The sequence below is a fragment of the Galeopterus variegatus genome, unplaced genomic scaffold, assembly GCF_000696425.1.
Source record: "Galeopterus variegatus unplaced genomic scaffold, G_variegatus-3.0.2 Scaffold1264, whole genome shotgun sequence".
Classification (NCBI taxonomy): domain Eukaryota; kingdom Metazoa; phylum Chordata; class Mammalia; order Dermoptera; family Cynocephalidae; genus Galeopterus; species Galeopterus variegatus.
The window spans coordinates 333,083-348,229 of record NW_007727375.1 but is presented as its reverse complement, the minus strand read 5'-3'; the positions used below and the strand labels follow the sequence as shown (position 1 = coordinate 348,229).

At 57.2% G+C, this 15,147-nt stretch overlaps 1 protein-coding gene across 1 annotated transcript in view; it reads right to left on the bottom strand.

Moving 5' to 3' along the window:
• Positions 1 to 131, bottom strand: part of LOC103593038 (actin, cytoplasmic 1) — a 3,206-nt gene extending 3,075 nt beyond the window's left edge. Inside the window, exon 1 of the mRNA XM_008575956.1 lies at positions 54 to 131. The gene's annotated coding sequence lies outside the window, so the exon portion shown is untranslated. The remainder of the gene's footprint in view (positions 1 to 53) is intronic.
• Positions 132 to 15,147: the final 15,016 nt, after the last annotated feature.

Sequence of the window (15,147 nt, the reverse complement as noted above, 5' to 3'; positions counted from 1 at the left end):
TAGGGCACGGGACGAGGCCCGAGGCTGGTCGGCGCGGCGCTGCCGGGCCTTACCTGAGTTGAGGGTGTGAACCGGCGGCGGCGGAGCGGAGAGGGCGAGGGGCCTGTGCTCGCGGGCTGGACGCGGTCTCGGCGGTGGCTGCGCGTCGCGCCGCCGGGTTTTATAGGGCGCCACCGCGGCCGCTCGAGCCATAAAAGGCAACTTTCGGAATAGCAAGCGCTGATTGGCCCCGCGCCGCTCACTCACCGGCCTTGCCGCACAGTGCAGCATTTTTTTACCCCCTCTCCCCTCCTTTTGCAAAAAAAAAAAAAAAGCTAGAGAGCGAGAGCGAGATTGAGGAAGAGGAGGAGGGAGAGAGTTTTGGTGTTGGCCATCCTTGGGTGCTCAGCTTATGGGCCGGGGTTGCGTGCCGTGGCCCCCGCCCCACTGGGCTGTTCTCGGTCCGGTCCCGCGTGGCCAGCCTGGACCCAGCCTGCCCTTCTCTTCTCTTGTGTCCCGCCACCCAGCCTGGGACCCTGTGGGTGTGGATGTCGTTTGAGCAGTGGGGGCCCGAGTGGGCCAGCGTCAGTACAGATGCCAGAGACACTGGTTGCTATGGGCTCAAGTTCAGAGGAGCCTTCCTGGGGCATGGAGTTGGTCAGAGAGTCACTCCCCCTTGCCAGCCTTAGCTCAACTGTGCAGAAAGCCTACCTGGGAGCCTCTGGCTGGGGGCTCAGCCTGCTAAGTGTGTGGGAGGGTTACTACTCAGACCTGGGGCTAAGGAGTAAAGTGTAGTGTTGGGAGAGTAAAGGGGGCTTAGTGCCACAGGGCCACACTGTCCTGTGGACAGGTCAGGCCCCAGAGACCCAGTGGCTGGAGGCAGCCTGTGAGGAAAGCGGCAAACCTCCCCTGCCACAGGCCTGGGAAGAGATTGGGCTCTACAGAGCAGGGAAGCCCTTCCTGTGGGGCCAGGCTGCTTTTGAGGGCTGCCTGGTCACACTCAGCCAAGGCCAGGCCCGCGCCATTAGCTAGTGACCCAGGCAGCTGCCAGGTACTGCTGGGCTAAGGCTGGCTCCACACAGCTCTGGGCCTGGGGCCCACCATCCGTTGTCTGTCTGTCATGTGTAGCCACAGCTGAACTGCCCTGCTGGACCATCTGGAGGCTGCCAGGGACTCTGGGGAATGACATTCAATGTGTTAGAGAGAAGTTGGGGGGCGGGGCCGGGAACTCAAAGCCAGCAAGAGAAGATCTTCTAGTCACCATTCTTGCCCTGGGTCTGTCCACCTAATATCAGGCGACACCTGGGTGCCCAGGAGTATTCTGCTCCAGGAGCTGCCTGTCTGGCAGGAAAGCAGAGCCCACACCCAGATGGTGGCCACACAATGATCAGGGGCCGTGGGATCCCATAGGGGCATCTGGCTCAACCTAGAGGAAGATGTGTCTCCTTGGCAGTGACAAGAAACTGGATTTTAATATGAAGAAAAATGGGAAGGTTGGTCCAAGTGGGCACTGGTCCAAGGGGCACTGGCCTGTCACCACTGGTCTATCTCCATGCATACCAGACCTGCCCAGGGCTTTGTGGCACATAGTAGGTGCTCACTGAGCATGTGCTGAAACTGGTGAATGATTAGTCCATATATGGATGAGGAACTTGTGGCCAGGAAAGAGGCAGCTTGGTCCAGCTCACCATCCGAGGCTGGTGGCGGGGCACTTCGAAGTTTTCAGAGACCACACCGGGTGGGAAAGGGTGACCACCCGACACACAGCAGAGGCCCTAGGCTCAGAGCCACGTGCTAGCATTCCCAGCGAACTGCCAGAGACTTGCTGAAGCCCCCCCACCCCGCCAACAGCCCTGGGCCTGAGCAAATTTTCCCAGCCCATCTACTCCCTGCCTCCGGGGGATGGGACTGCCCTGTCCCTGGCTTTGTATCTCTCCATTGTGGGCGTCTTGCCAGCTGCCTCTGGACCTGCCAACCCTGCAATTCACCGGGCTGGGGCATGGGGGCGGGGTGACCCTTACTGCTGCCTGTTGATGAGGGCTGCTTCTGGCGGTTCACTGAAGCTGGCTGGGTGCTGGGGAGGATGGAAGGCTCTCAGGTGGCTCCAGGCAGCTGCATGGGGTGGGGAGCAGACCTGATCCCCAAGTGGGACCTGTGCTGCCACTTTGCACCTTCTCAACCAGGGGCTGGCCAAGGGGCAGGAGCTCCAGCCCCACCCGACTTCAAGATGGAGCACTCCTGGGCTGTCCTACAGTTTGCGGTTCTCTGCACCAGCCAGTTCCTGGTGCTCTCCTACCCTTCACGGTCAATACCAGAAAGCCTTCCTTGGGAGAGCCCTTTAGCTTCTGCAACACACACCTTCCTCCCCACTTCAGGCCAAGGCGCTGGGCCGACATTGATAACTTGGCTTCTCCCACCAGGCTGCAAGCCCCTAGAGGGTCTCCGTCACCCCCACTTCAGGGCTCTGCTCCATTAAAGGAATAAGTGACTGCCTGGGTGTCCTCAGCCCTCAGGAAGGACTCTGAGGAGATGGTGACTTGGGGGAGGGGTTGCTGGGCAGCAAGCCTGGGGTGGGGGTGGGGAGGAGCCAAAGAGAGAAAGCAAGCAGGCACCCAGAAAAGAGGAAGTGGAGCAGGGGTGTAGGGGGAGGGGCCGGCGGGAGAGGAAGTGAACAGGTTCTTCTAAGCTTGGGAACTCTGCCCTTGCAGGAAGTGTTCAGAGCTGTCACTTGTGCAGGCTCAGGGCCACAGGGAGCCCTTGGCCGAGCTCAGCCAATGGGACTCCACCTGCCTTTCTGGTACTTTTTGTTTCTGTCCCAGACTTTGCTTCCCATTCCACCCACCCCCACCCTGCAAGGCCTCCAGACAAGGAGACATTTACAGTCCATACCAAAAGACCCCTCCCTGGCCCTCTTCCACAAAAAAACCACCCAGCCACCTTGCCCTGGGCATTCCAGCCCCTTGGCTAAGCTCCTGGAGGAACCCCAATCTCCATTTTTCAGAGGAAGAAACTGAGAAGGGGAGAAGTCCCCTTCTGTGCTGGAGTCAGCTCACTCAGTGAGGGGTGACTGGATGAATGAGGCTGACTGAATCATTCCAGAAAACGTACCCCCTTTTCACAAATGACGAATGGAGGCAGGATTGGTGAGGCGCCCAGGGCTGCGATCCAGGGTGGAAGCCTCTAGGTTCAGGGCCCCTGCAGTGGCAGCCCAGCCTCCCACCTCCCGCCGCCCCTCCCTGGACAAAGGGTTCCCCGGGATGTCCCCAGGGACTGGGTCCAAAGGCCTTTCCAAAGTCTGAATTCTTGGACCCAACCTCCCTCTTTGGCACTTATCTCTGGAGGCCCAGAGGGGACAGGCACCAGCCCTCTCTGTCACACAGCAACAGTCCTGAGGACTTCGTACGTCTGTTCTGCCCCCACCCCCCGACCCCCATTCTCCTCCCTGCTTCCAAGATGGTCCTGGGCCCCTCTGAGCGTCTGGATTCCTGAGGACCTGTGCAAGGAATCCCTCCTTGGACTCATTGGAGCCAGCCTCCAGGGCCAGCTTCAGGCTGCCCTCTCCAGGAAGCCTGCCATGACTTCCGCCCTCTTCTACTATAATAGCAGTAGTTTTCCCGCTTAGAGAGGGAAAGTGATCCGGCCAGGATCACCCAGCTGGGGTGCAGCCAGGAGCTGAACTTGAAGGACCTTTCCTCTGGACCAGCTCCTAGATTAGGCAGCTCCTGCATCCAACACACTGTCGCCGACCCACCAGGCATGTTTCCAGAGTTTACCGGGTGCTGTTCTGAGCATGGGGAAAGCAACCTGAATAAGACAAGCATGATTCTCAAGATCTCAAACAAGAGAGAAAAAGAGCCAGTTCAATGGCGCCAGGAAGGAAAACAACAGGTTTCCTCAAGATGCTTCTGAACAGGCAATCAGGGAGGGCTCCTCTGAGAAGGTGACCACCAGCTGATCAGGGCCATGGTCCCTGGCTATGCCAGCAATCACCAGGAAGCCTCCACCAGCTCAACCTGCCCAAGGCCTCCCCTGCGCCTGACAGAGTCATCTGGCCGAGGGGGATCCCTACCCTGGAGGAACTGGGAACTTCTGACACTTCTTGGAAGAGTTTTTAAAAATCCTTAAAAACTACCCTCTGTCTCCCACTCCCCAAGGTACCCAAAGAAACTGCCCAGCCTTCCTGGGGAGTTCCCAGACTTATTTGATTGAATTACTCAGAAAAAGAAAATAGGGTTGCCTGGACTTCCCCCTACACACACGCCAGCCAAGCCCTTTCTTCTCACCTGTGGGCCCCTCTGCTGGTAGGGCAAACTGTCCCCCCTTTTCAGAAGAGAAACTGAGGCAAGCCCAAGAGACCCCAAGTGCTGAGAGGGAGCAGATCCTTTGGGGCCTGAAGACCCTTCCAAGCAGCCTGGGGGCTGTGGGGCGGTTGGGGGCATCCTGCTCATCACCTGGGCCACAACAACTTGCCTGGAGTGGGTGGTGAGCCACCCATGGTCACCTAGAGGCCAAAGCAGCCCTGGGGACTCTGGGCTGCCATCATCCAGACAGGGGCCTGAGAAGGTAGGTGACAGGTCGGACGAAGTGGGGTGGGGGTCAGCAGCAACTTCAAGTTCAGGTCAAGCAGGATTCCAGAGGCTCCTGGCCATGCTGGCCCTGACACCCGGGGTGTTGGAAAACACACCCAGAGGAAAGTTGCACAGACTGGAGGGCATGTCACACACTGTGCCCCAGGCTGTGGCTTCACTGCCCTGGGTCTCTCTCCCTGGGCTTTGAAAGGAGACAGGGGGACATCCAGGTAGCTGGCCAGGAGCAGTTGGTGAAGTGGGGTCTGAAGTCGAGGCCCTGGGGGGGCTCATCCCCTTCCTGGCTGGGTGGGCTTATCTCTAACACTTTCCTGCTTGGCCCAGGAGACTTAGAAATACCCCTTGGAGGTGGGGAGTGGAGGTAGAGGAGGAGCACCCCTCCTGGGGGGGACTGAGGAAGTGAAAGGGGGAAGGGAGTCGGTGGGAAGGTACAAGGTGGGTGGGGCAGCAGCTGACTCAGAGGCCACTGGCTCAGCTGCCTGGGGGCTCAGCCTGCCCTTCCTGGCCTCCCCCTTCCACGAGGAGAGGGGAAGGCAGACGCCCTGAAGGCCTACGGTGTGCTGGGCGCATGCTACAGAGAATGCTCACCACACCCCTGCCGGCTGAGTGGGAATCTCCCCATTTCTCAGATGAGCAAACCAAGGCTAGTAAGGATGAGAGATTTGGCCCTGCAGTTAATAACACAGTTATTGCCAGAATGTACCGGAACCTAGGCATCCAGGGCCTGGCACAGGGCCGAGGTCTAGGAGAGCCTGGAAGGGGCCCACTGAGTCCTTCAGCCTCCATGTCAGCACTGTTCTCAGACCTATGTTCCAGATGGAAAAACTGAGGCTCAGAGTGGCCAGTGGGCCGTGGCTACCCTCTCCACCCAGCCTGGCATGGGGAGCACACGGGGCTCCACATGGGGCACTTCTCAACTAGTATTCCTCGAGCCATGGGGCCTGGGGCCCGTCCAAGTGGAAATTGGATCGGTCACAGCCACGTAGCCGCGTAACCAGGCCCTCCTCAGCTGCAAATCTCTGCCATCGATGGGCTGGCTGGGAACCTGAGCTGGCCCATGGAGATGGGGCATGGCTCCGCTGCCTGGGCTTCCTGATGTCTCCCCCATAGCTAGACCTGTGCCAGCTGCTGGGGACACGAGGGGAACCCACCCCCGCACCCCGGCATGCACTCTCCCCTGGGAACACAGAGCCGTACAGTCCTGATTCGGTTCTGGTTCTGAGTGAGCCCAGAAAAGGCCCCAAACCCAGCCTCAGGTCAGGGAAGAGTCTCAGAGGCCCCATGGGCTTGGGCTTTGATGGATCAGGCAGTGGGAAGGGGTTTCCCTTGGCACGTTTGCTGCTGTTGGGGGGCATGGGCAGCCACCCGGGCTCCTCAGCCCACCATGAGGGGTCCCTGATTGCTCTATTTCCCAGGTTTCCAGCGAGTAATTTTGGCTGTATAATTAAGTCACCTGGACTCGCTGCTAGCCAGAGAGCACTAAGACTGGGGTGACCAGGGCCCAATTTTGGGACCCCCATACATTTGCCCCTGGGCCTACCAAGTCTGCTCAGACATATAGCAGTGGAGGTGACAGTGATAAGGGGCACACAGATGTTGCTGAAGATGTGACCCAGGATGCAGCTAGAGGGCGGGTCCAGGCCCAGGTAGGATTTAGCAGTAAGCCAGCTGAACACAGGGTCAGGGCCGGTTTCTGTGCCCATTTAGCAAAGCCAGAGTGAAGAGAGCCCAGCACTGCCGGGACGCCCCAGGAATGGATGTAGCATCCTCAGTCTTTCCTTCTCCGAGTCACTTTCAGGCTTTGTGTTAAGTAGAATTCAGCTCTGCCAATCACCCACTGGATGTCCTTGGAAAGTGATTCAACATCTCTGAGCCTGCAAGGGTCCGCAAGACCCCGTGTGGATGGCACTGTCTAGAAAGGCCTTCCTGACCTTTCAGCAACTTGTCATAGACATACTGGAAGCTGGTCACCACCTGCCTACTTACCAAAAGAGGAAACCAAGGCCCAGAGATGTGCAGAGGCTGACCCAGTGTCACACAGCACACATGGCAAGCCAGAGTCCAGGCCTGGAGGGCTGGGGGTGAGCAGTTTGTTTGCTGCTGGGATGGCGAGGACAATGCTGAGTCTTCTGCTGGGAGGGCCAGGCTGGCCTGCCCAGGTTGGGTGCAGGATCCCGCTCTCCACTGTCAAGAGGGATGGTGGCTCTAAACGTAACCTGAGAGGCTTGTATGGCTCCCCTCCTCACGGCTGGCTCCCCCCCACCCCGGGGGGTAGAAGCTGCCCTCCTTGGCCTGGAATCTGGCCACACCCAACCCTGCCTACTAGAAGAGACTCATCCCTCATCCCTCCCCAAGTCTGATGGACTCACAGGTCCCACAAAGGGCCAGGCTCAGCTGGTGGTCTTGCCTCTGCAAATCTGCACACTCTGTTCCACTACCTGCAACACTGTTCCCTGGTCACCTTGGATGCTGGACACCTGCAGTATCTCCTTCAAGAAGCCCTCCCTGACCTCCGCCTTCTGCCGTCAGGTATTCAACTAAATATTCCCTGCCTCTGCTGGGCACCCAACCCTGTGCTGGGTGCAGGGGACTCCATGCAGAACTGGTCTCACCCAGTTCTGTTCCTTTCAGAGGCTGGGAGCAGGGCTGGCCAGTTAGCTCAGTTGGTTAGAGCAAGGTGTTATAACACCAAGGCCAAGGGTTCATATCCCCTTGCCAGCCAGCCACCAAAACAAAACAAAACAAAACAGAGTCTGGGTGTCTCCCTACCTGCCTCGGAGCTCACAGGGCCCCTGCAGACGGGGCCCTGGAGGGAAGAGCCCTGGCTTGTTCGCCTTGGTGGGTCCTGCACACAGTAGGCGGCCAGGATCATAGAAGTGGATGGAAAGTTAGGAGTCTCCAGACCTGTTATTTCCCCTACTGAGGAAACAGCCCAGCCACTTGGTGGCCTCGTGCAAGTTGCTGACCCTCTTGGCACTGGTGTCCTTGCCTACCTCGCAGAGCTGTAGGGAGGAACAAGAGATTAAACATAAATGCTCAGGGCCGGCCCCGTGGCGCACTCGGGAGAGTGCGGTGCTGGGAGCCCAGCGACGCTCCCGCCGCGGGTTCGGATCCTATGTAGGACTGGCCAGTGTGCTCACTGGCTGAGCGTGGTGCAGGCGACACCACACCAAGGGTTGCGATCCCCTTACCGGTCACAAAAAAAAAAAAAAAAAAAAAAAAAAAAAAACCATAAATGCTCAGGCTGGGCCTGCCCAGAGCAAGTACGGGATGGCCACACACTAGTGACTTTGGACCAGGCACTCATGGGCCCTGGAGCCACCTCTCCATTGGTTGGTCCCCTCCACCCTGGGCCAACTCAGGGAATTAGAGGAGAGAAGTATTGGGGAACAAGACTCCCCTGCTTCCTGATTTCTTTCCAGAGAGTCAGGGCTCCCCCAAGTCAGAGGAACAGGTATCATGGCTCAGATAGATGTGTGGCCTGGGAGTCCGCTGACAGTATCTGCCCCAGGTCACCCAGCTTTGGGACTGAGTCACCCAGTTCTGCACCACCACTCAATGCCTGCACTTGGCATCCCGAAGGGGAAGGAAACCTCCTGTCCATCAGGAGGGGCCTCCTCATAAGCAGTGATCCCCACAGGAACACTCCATCTGTTGGATATTCAAGCTGTGGGGTTCTACATGGGGGAGCCCCTTGTCAGGTGGAGAAAAGCTAGTGTCAGAGCAATTCTTAGGGTGTGTGGTGGATGCTGTGCTGTGCCACCTGCATGCCCAGCCAGTATGGGCCTTGTCCCAGCTGCCGGGGGGCTGGCAGCAGACAGCCCTTAGCTGCCAGGCCCTGAGCTGCAGAGGGCCACCTGGAGGGCAGCCACCTCCAACAGCTACTAGATGCAGAAATACAGAGCTCCAGACACCTCAGCCCAATGCCAGACACCTCTGAAGAGCCTGCTAGCTCCAGAGCTCCCAAAGGGGTCAGCCAAGGGTGCCACCAAGCCTGCATCACAGCTCGACCTCTGTTGGCCCCGAGTTCACTTCTGAATATACATCCTGCTCACTAAACTCCACCTCTGTGACTGCTTCCTGGGGAGTTTCACTTGCAACACATGTGACCACTCCCCCCACAAATTAGCTCCTCTTATTGGTTGACATGCAGAGTTGGGGAGGGCCAGTATGAGGAGGAGAGGCAGGGGACTCCACCTTTTCCTTTATGTCCCTCTGGATTGTTTTTTCACAAGAGAATATTGCAGCATTGCGCAACAAGGAAAGGAGAAAATAAGGGTGGTGGGAATGAACAGAAGACTGGAACAAGTACTTTAAACGAGAGGGTGTCCAACTCGCCAGTATGCATAAAAACATGCTCAACATATGAGTCATCTGGGAAATGCAAATTAAAGCCACACTGAGATACCACCTTACACCCACCGGAATGGATAGAATGAAAAAGACTGACAATACCAAGTGTTGGTGAGGATGTGGGGCAACTGGAACTTCCAAACACAGGTGGCAGGAGTGTCCTTTCCACAACCACTTTGGAAAACTGTTTATAATATTCTTAAAGCATGATCTAGCAATTCCACTCCAAGGTATTTATCCAAGGACTGGCCTGTTAGCTCAGTTGGTTACTACATGCTGCTGATAACACCAAGGCCCAGGGTTCAATCCCTGTACCAGCCAGCTGCCAAAGAAAACAAAACAAAACAAGGTATTTATCCCAGAAAAATTAGTTTACACGTCCAGAAAAGACACGTACAAGAATGTTCCAGGACTGGCCGATTAGCTCAGTTGGTTAGAGCACAGAGTTATAACACCAAGGTCAAGGCTTCAGATCCTCATACCAGGCAGCTGCCAAAAAAAAAAAAAAAAAAAAAAAAAAAAAAATCAAGAATGTTCTTATATATCCATAATAGCTCCCTAACTCAAAACAGCCCAAATGCACATCAACAGTTCATACACTGCAATAAACCACCGATGTATGCAACACCATTACTCTCAGAACACAATGTTGAGCAAAAGAAGCCAGATACAAAAGAAAAATTCTGTACGATTCTATTTTCATAGTGTTTAAGGATAGGGGAGTTAATTTATGCTGGCAGATGTGGGTGCTGAATACGTGTGTGTGTGTGTGTTTAGTCTGTGGCGATTCATGGAGCTGCACACCAATGATGTGTGCACTTTCCCAAGATGGTGGCTGGTTTCAGAGTGTGGCTCACCCCTGCCAGCCTCTCCACACTCCGTACACACTCACCTTCTCTAGTCCTTAGAGCACTGAACTCCTGCCTGCCACAGGGCCTTTGCACTTGCTGTTCTTGCTGTCTGTAATGGACCCCTGCACACACCCTTCTTGCCTCTTTAAATCCTGCTTATCCTTCAGGGCTTAGTGTTTTGTTTTGTTTTTATAAGATGACCGGTAAGGGGATCTCAACCCTTGGCTTGGTGTTGTCAGCACCATGCTCAGCCAGTGAGCAAACCGGCCATCCCTATATGGGATCCAAACGCGTGGCCTTGGTGTTATCAGCACCACACTCTCCCGAGTGAGCCACAGGCCGGCCCCAGGGCTTAGTGTTAACATCACCTCCTCCAGGAAGTCCTCCCTGATCCCCAGACCAGGTCAGGGCTCTTGTAGCTCCTATGCTTCTTTGTCATACTCTTTACAGCTGATAATTACATGTATCTGGGTGATTACAGGTTTACTCTCTCCCTCACTGCTCCACGGACAGGAATCACATCTGTTTGGATCACTTTGGGATCCCCAGCTAATGGTATGTAGTTAGCACTCAGTAAACTCAGCTCCTACTTGCAGATGGAAGGAAGGAAGGAACTGTAGACCCAGTTCTATATCAGAAGGGATGCGGCAGCAGGAAAGGATGTGTTGTCTCTCTCGAGAGTGAGCATCCTGGCCTAGGAGGGTGTCCCAGGAGGGTGTGGGCACAACCCTGGCAGGAATGGTGTCCTGGGACTGCCAAAGCTGATGAGGAACAGGATTAGGGAGGAAAGGGCTGGGTCAGGTCAGGGCTCACACCTTCCAACGGATGTTGGCGGGTGGGGAGAAAGGGAGGGTGGTGGGTGTCACGGGAAGTCCTCAGGTCTCTGGGCTGAAGCTGACTCACTCAGTTTCTGATAATGCTAACGCGTCAGACTCCAGCGTGTTCTCCAGAGGCCTCCAGGGGAAACAATGACTGTCTGATATCCTGAACATGTGAGGGGCTGACCTGGGGGACGTGGCCAACCCATCCTGGGAGATTGGCACACAGCTTTCCAGAGGAGGGGCTTTTGGGCTGGGCCTTGAAGTCTGAATAGGAGTCCATCAAAGAGACAACGTAGAAAGGGCTTGACAGGAGGTATGTTGGGGGGACTGCAAGTATCTGATGTGGCTGGGCACTTTGAGGAGTATCTAAAAAGACCTGGGCGGGTAGGTCTGGGCTAACACCACTTCTGTTCTGGCCAACACCCAGTAGAGGACATGGAGGCCCCAAGTGAGAAAGAGCCCAACTGCATGAGGGAGGTGGGGGAGATGAGGTTTGGAGTACTGCCTGCCCCTCTCTCTGCCCTGATCCCTCCCAGGACACAGCTTGCAGAAAGGAGGGCAGTAGGGGCCTTGGATTCTTACCCCTTTGGAGGAATGTACCAGGCCTTAAGTTTAGGTTCCATTGTACAGATGGGAAGACTGAGGTGGGCATAGACAGAGCATAAGCTCATATAGCTGGTCTAAGCTTGGGCCTATAAGGGTAAGAGACAGGCCCTCCTGTGGGTTGGGCACCATACAGATACAAGTTTTCTAAGCCAGCCTTTGGGCCCAGTGCTGGCGGTACCATGATGTCTGCCAAAGAGCTTGGCAGAAACTGGGAACTAGAACTCTGAACTAGGCCCACCGGCTGACAGCTGCAGGACCTCTGTGTTTCCTTCCCCAAAGCTAGCTAGCTGCCCCTTCCTGCCCTTGTCCGCCTCAGCACTGACCCAGACAGAGAAGGAAAGTTAGCTGCAGGGTTGCACCGCAAGAATGGCGGCATTGGAACTCAGCCAGGAGCGGGAAAAGTGCCTTGGCAGTCTAGACATTAGCTGGCACCCCAAATACCTGGGACAGGGGTATTCTCAGAGGAGGACTGTACAGGGCTGGGCCCAGGCTCAGCAACTGGGACTTTGTTCTGCAAGGGCGATGGGGAGCCACAGAAAATTGTGAGCAGGAGAGAGGCAGGGCCAGGTCTGATGTTATACATCAGGAGATGGATATACATTGTAAAAGGGCCTTACGAGGCTCCCAAACAAATTCTGTAACCTTGGATTTCAGATTTCTCTCTGCCTCTGGACAAGTAGAAGTTTGTATTAGAAGCACTAGAGTTATAATATGATTATAATAATAGAAATAATAACAACCTTTGTGGTCTGTGATGCTCTTTCACTTTCTGATGCTCTGTAATTTGATTTTGTCCCCCTGGCCACCCCAGGAGGTAGGCAGGGCAGCTATCATCACACCATTTTATAGTTGTGGGTATCTGGGCCAGCAGTTGAGGTTGGGGACTTGCCTGGGGTGTGTGCAGCTCCCTCACCTTCGAGCAGGGCCTTGTTCACCTGGATGAGGTGAGGTGGTAAGCCTCCATCTGGGGCTGATTGTCCCTTCATGGCCACATGCCCTTCAAGGGCCATCTGGAGCCAGGCCCTATCCTGCTCTGTTCCTCTCATTTGCTCCAGGAGGCACAGGCCCTGACAATTTCTCAAATCAGAGGTGAGGCTCAGAGAAGTAAGGGGACATGGCCGAGGTCACATTTGGCTAGGGGAAAGTGAAAGACGGGGCTTGTCTGCCATCTCTGTGACTCTGGGCAAGTCATGTTACTTCGAAGGGCCTCAGTTTTCTTATCTATAAAATGGGCGTGAAAACCTGCTGTGTGGGGCTGCTGGGAACATGGAGCCAGTGTGTGCAGAGGTCAGACAGCACTGCCTTGAGCTCCTGTGCTAGGAAATGTTAGCTGTTGTTACAGCTTTTCTTCCCAGGGAGGGACTGGGGGCCACTGGCCTTTTTGTGGGCTCCCAGGAAGGGGGCAGGCAGGGTATAGGGAGGAGGAGGAGGGTGTCCATGGATCAGTTGATGAGCTCAGGCCACACCCAGGGGCCTGAGCCTAGAGCTAAGGACAAAGGGCAAAAGATAGGGGTGGAGTCTGGCCTCTCCCTGTCATCCAGGGACCACTCTGGGATTATCTAGGCTAAACCGTAACAGCCACCCTTCCCCGAGGGTGCAGCAGGTGTTGTGCCAGCCATCCAGCTCACCGCTGAGTGAGCATGCCTTCCACCTGCCCCCAACCTCCCACTGCACCATTACCCAGGCCCTGGGGACAGGGAGCAGCTGTCACCAAAATGAAGGTACCTGCGCTTAGGGAAGGCAGAGTCAGGACGCGGCCAGGTCTTGCTGACCCCCAGAAGAGAGAGGTGACTGTGTGAGTGGGGTGTCACAGTGCATTTGTAGGGGAGCTGGTCCAGAGCCCCACAGGCCCTGCCACAGCTCTCCATGCTGGGAATTTCTGGGAGGCTCATAAGAAATCACAGCCTGTCACAAACCACTCATGGGGACGGACCCTCCTTGGGAATATCTAGGCCAGCACTCTGGGTGTTCAGAGCCCTCTAGTCAGGGTTCACGTGGCCCCACAGCAGAAGAGTAGAACCTTTGCACCATCCTAGGCCAGGACCTGCTGTCTCTGGGCCTCTGGGTGCCTGTCTGGATAATAGAACCACATGCCCTCAGACCAGCCTAGGGCACCAGCTGGACAACCAGGTGAATAGCAGCTGAGCATAGAGGGGGACTTTCCCAGCTAGGAGTCCCCATCCTCCTGAGGTCCCAAGGCTGCAAGACTGAGACCCTAAACTCTCCCAGGGTGTCTTGCTATGAGCTCATCAGAGGGTGTTGACCCCATCTGGAAACCTATCACCAGCCCCCCACCCCCAGGCTGTTGTCTCCCAGGCCCTCTCCACTGCCCAAGGTGAGTGCTCAGACCCAAGCACCAGACAGGCTTTCCAGCACAGGTCGGGGCTCGGGCCCCCCTCTGCCCGGGGCTTGGCGGGGTGTGAGGGGGTTGGATGTTTCTTATCAGGCGGTCCCAGGCCGGCGCGGCTGACATGAGCTGCGGAGAAGGCTCCGCTCGGGGCCTCCCGAGTCCCAGGGCCGCGTCGAGGTTCAGGGACCAGGCGGCCCAGCCCCCAGCGCGTGTCCAACGCGGGCCGGGCAGAGCCGGAGCTCCCCGCAGGCCGGGCCGGCCCCCACCCCGCCCCTCGGGCCGACCCGGCCCACTTGGCCCAACTTCCTCTCCATAAAAGGCGAGGTTTGGGAGCGCCCGGGGAGGGGGCGTTGGGCCCACGGGCTGGCCCGCCCCCAGCAGTCCCCCTCCCCCTAGCAGACCCCCTCCCCCTAGCAGACCCCCTCCCCCTAGTAAACCATCGCCCGGGCGTGGGGAGGGACCGGTGGGTGCAGAGGGGGCGCAGTGCAGCACCGGGATTTTGAAATCCCTGCCTCGGCCCCCACCCCGGGCCCCCAGACCAAGACCCTGACCCCCACTCCCCACTCTAGATCGGCCCCGCAGCCCCTGCGGTCCCAGCGGGCCACGCACTCTCTGTCCCTGGCGACTTAGCAGAATACCACGCGTGCCACGAGGGTCACACCGCAAGGCAGCTCCGGATTCCACTACGAGTGGGGTGTATGTGTATTTTAACATCTCTAGGGATTGGGGTACCCCTCCTATACAAACTTAGTTTAGTACAAACTTAGGTTAGGCCCCTAGTACTGCCCCTTTAGGTCAAATGTGACCTTAGGCACACATTACTTTTGCTCACAGCCTCAGTTTCCCCTCTGTTTAACGGGGTAGAATTTTTCATCTGCCGGGTTTGCACAACGGTTGTGCAAACAGCCAGAGGAGGACTAGGGAGAGGGCAGAGTGCTCCCTGCCTGGCGCGCCCCCACACACCCCTCTCACAAGAGCCTGCGTCTGGGGTGAGGTGGACCGGATCCAAGCCCGCCCGGGCAGGGCTGCTGGGTGGGAGAGAGACAATGAATGCCAAGAGAAAAACACTGGGCGCTCAATAAATGCAACTCCGCCTCTCCCCCCCCCCCCTTGGGAGTGTGAGTCATCTCGGTACTGGCCTTGGGCTGGGAAACAGGGCCATTGGGTGTCATCTGGCCCCACCCGCCTGGCTCTGTGACCTTGGCAGGTCTCCGCCTCTCTCTGGGCCTCAGTTTCCCTCTCTGTACAATTCGGGGGGGCTGGGCCTTGCCCGCTGGGGGGCGGGGAGCGGTGCGGAGCAGGTTGAAGGAGGCTGGGAGGCCCTCGGGGGAGAGCGTCCCTTCCCAGCTCCCGGCCCCCGTCGCCCCCAGGCAGGGTGAGCCCTCCGCCGGCCACGTCCGCTGCCCACGAGTCCGCCATAAAAGGCAAACGGCCCAGGTCGCGCAGCCAAACTTAGTCATCCGGCCCGCGGGCCGCCGGCCACGCTCTGCGGCAACTTCCCGTTTTCGGAGCGAGGCCAGGACGGGGGTCCGAGGTGTGGCCGGGGTTTTCGCAATGCCCGGCTGCCTCTCCGAAGGGGTGGCGGAGCGGCGGGACCACGT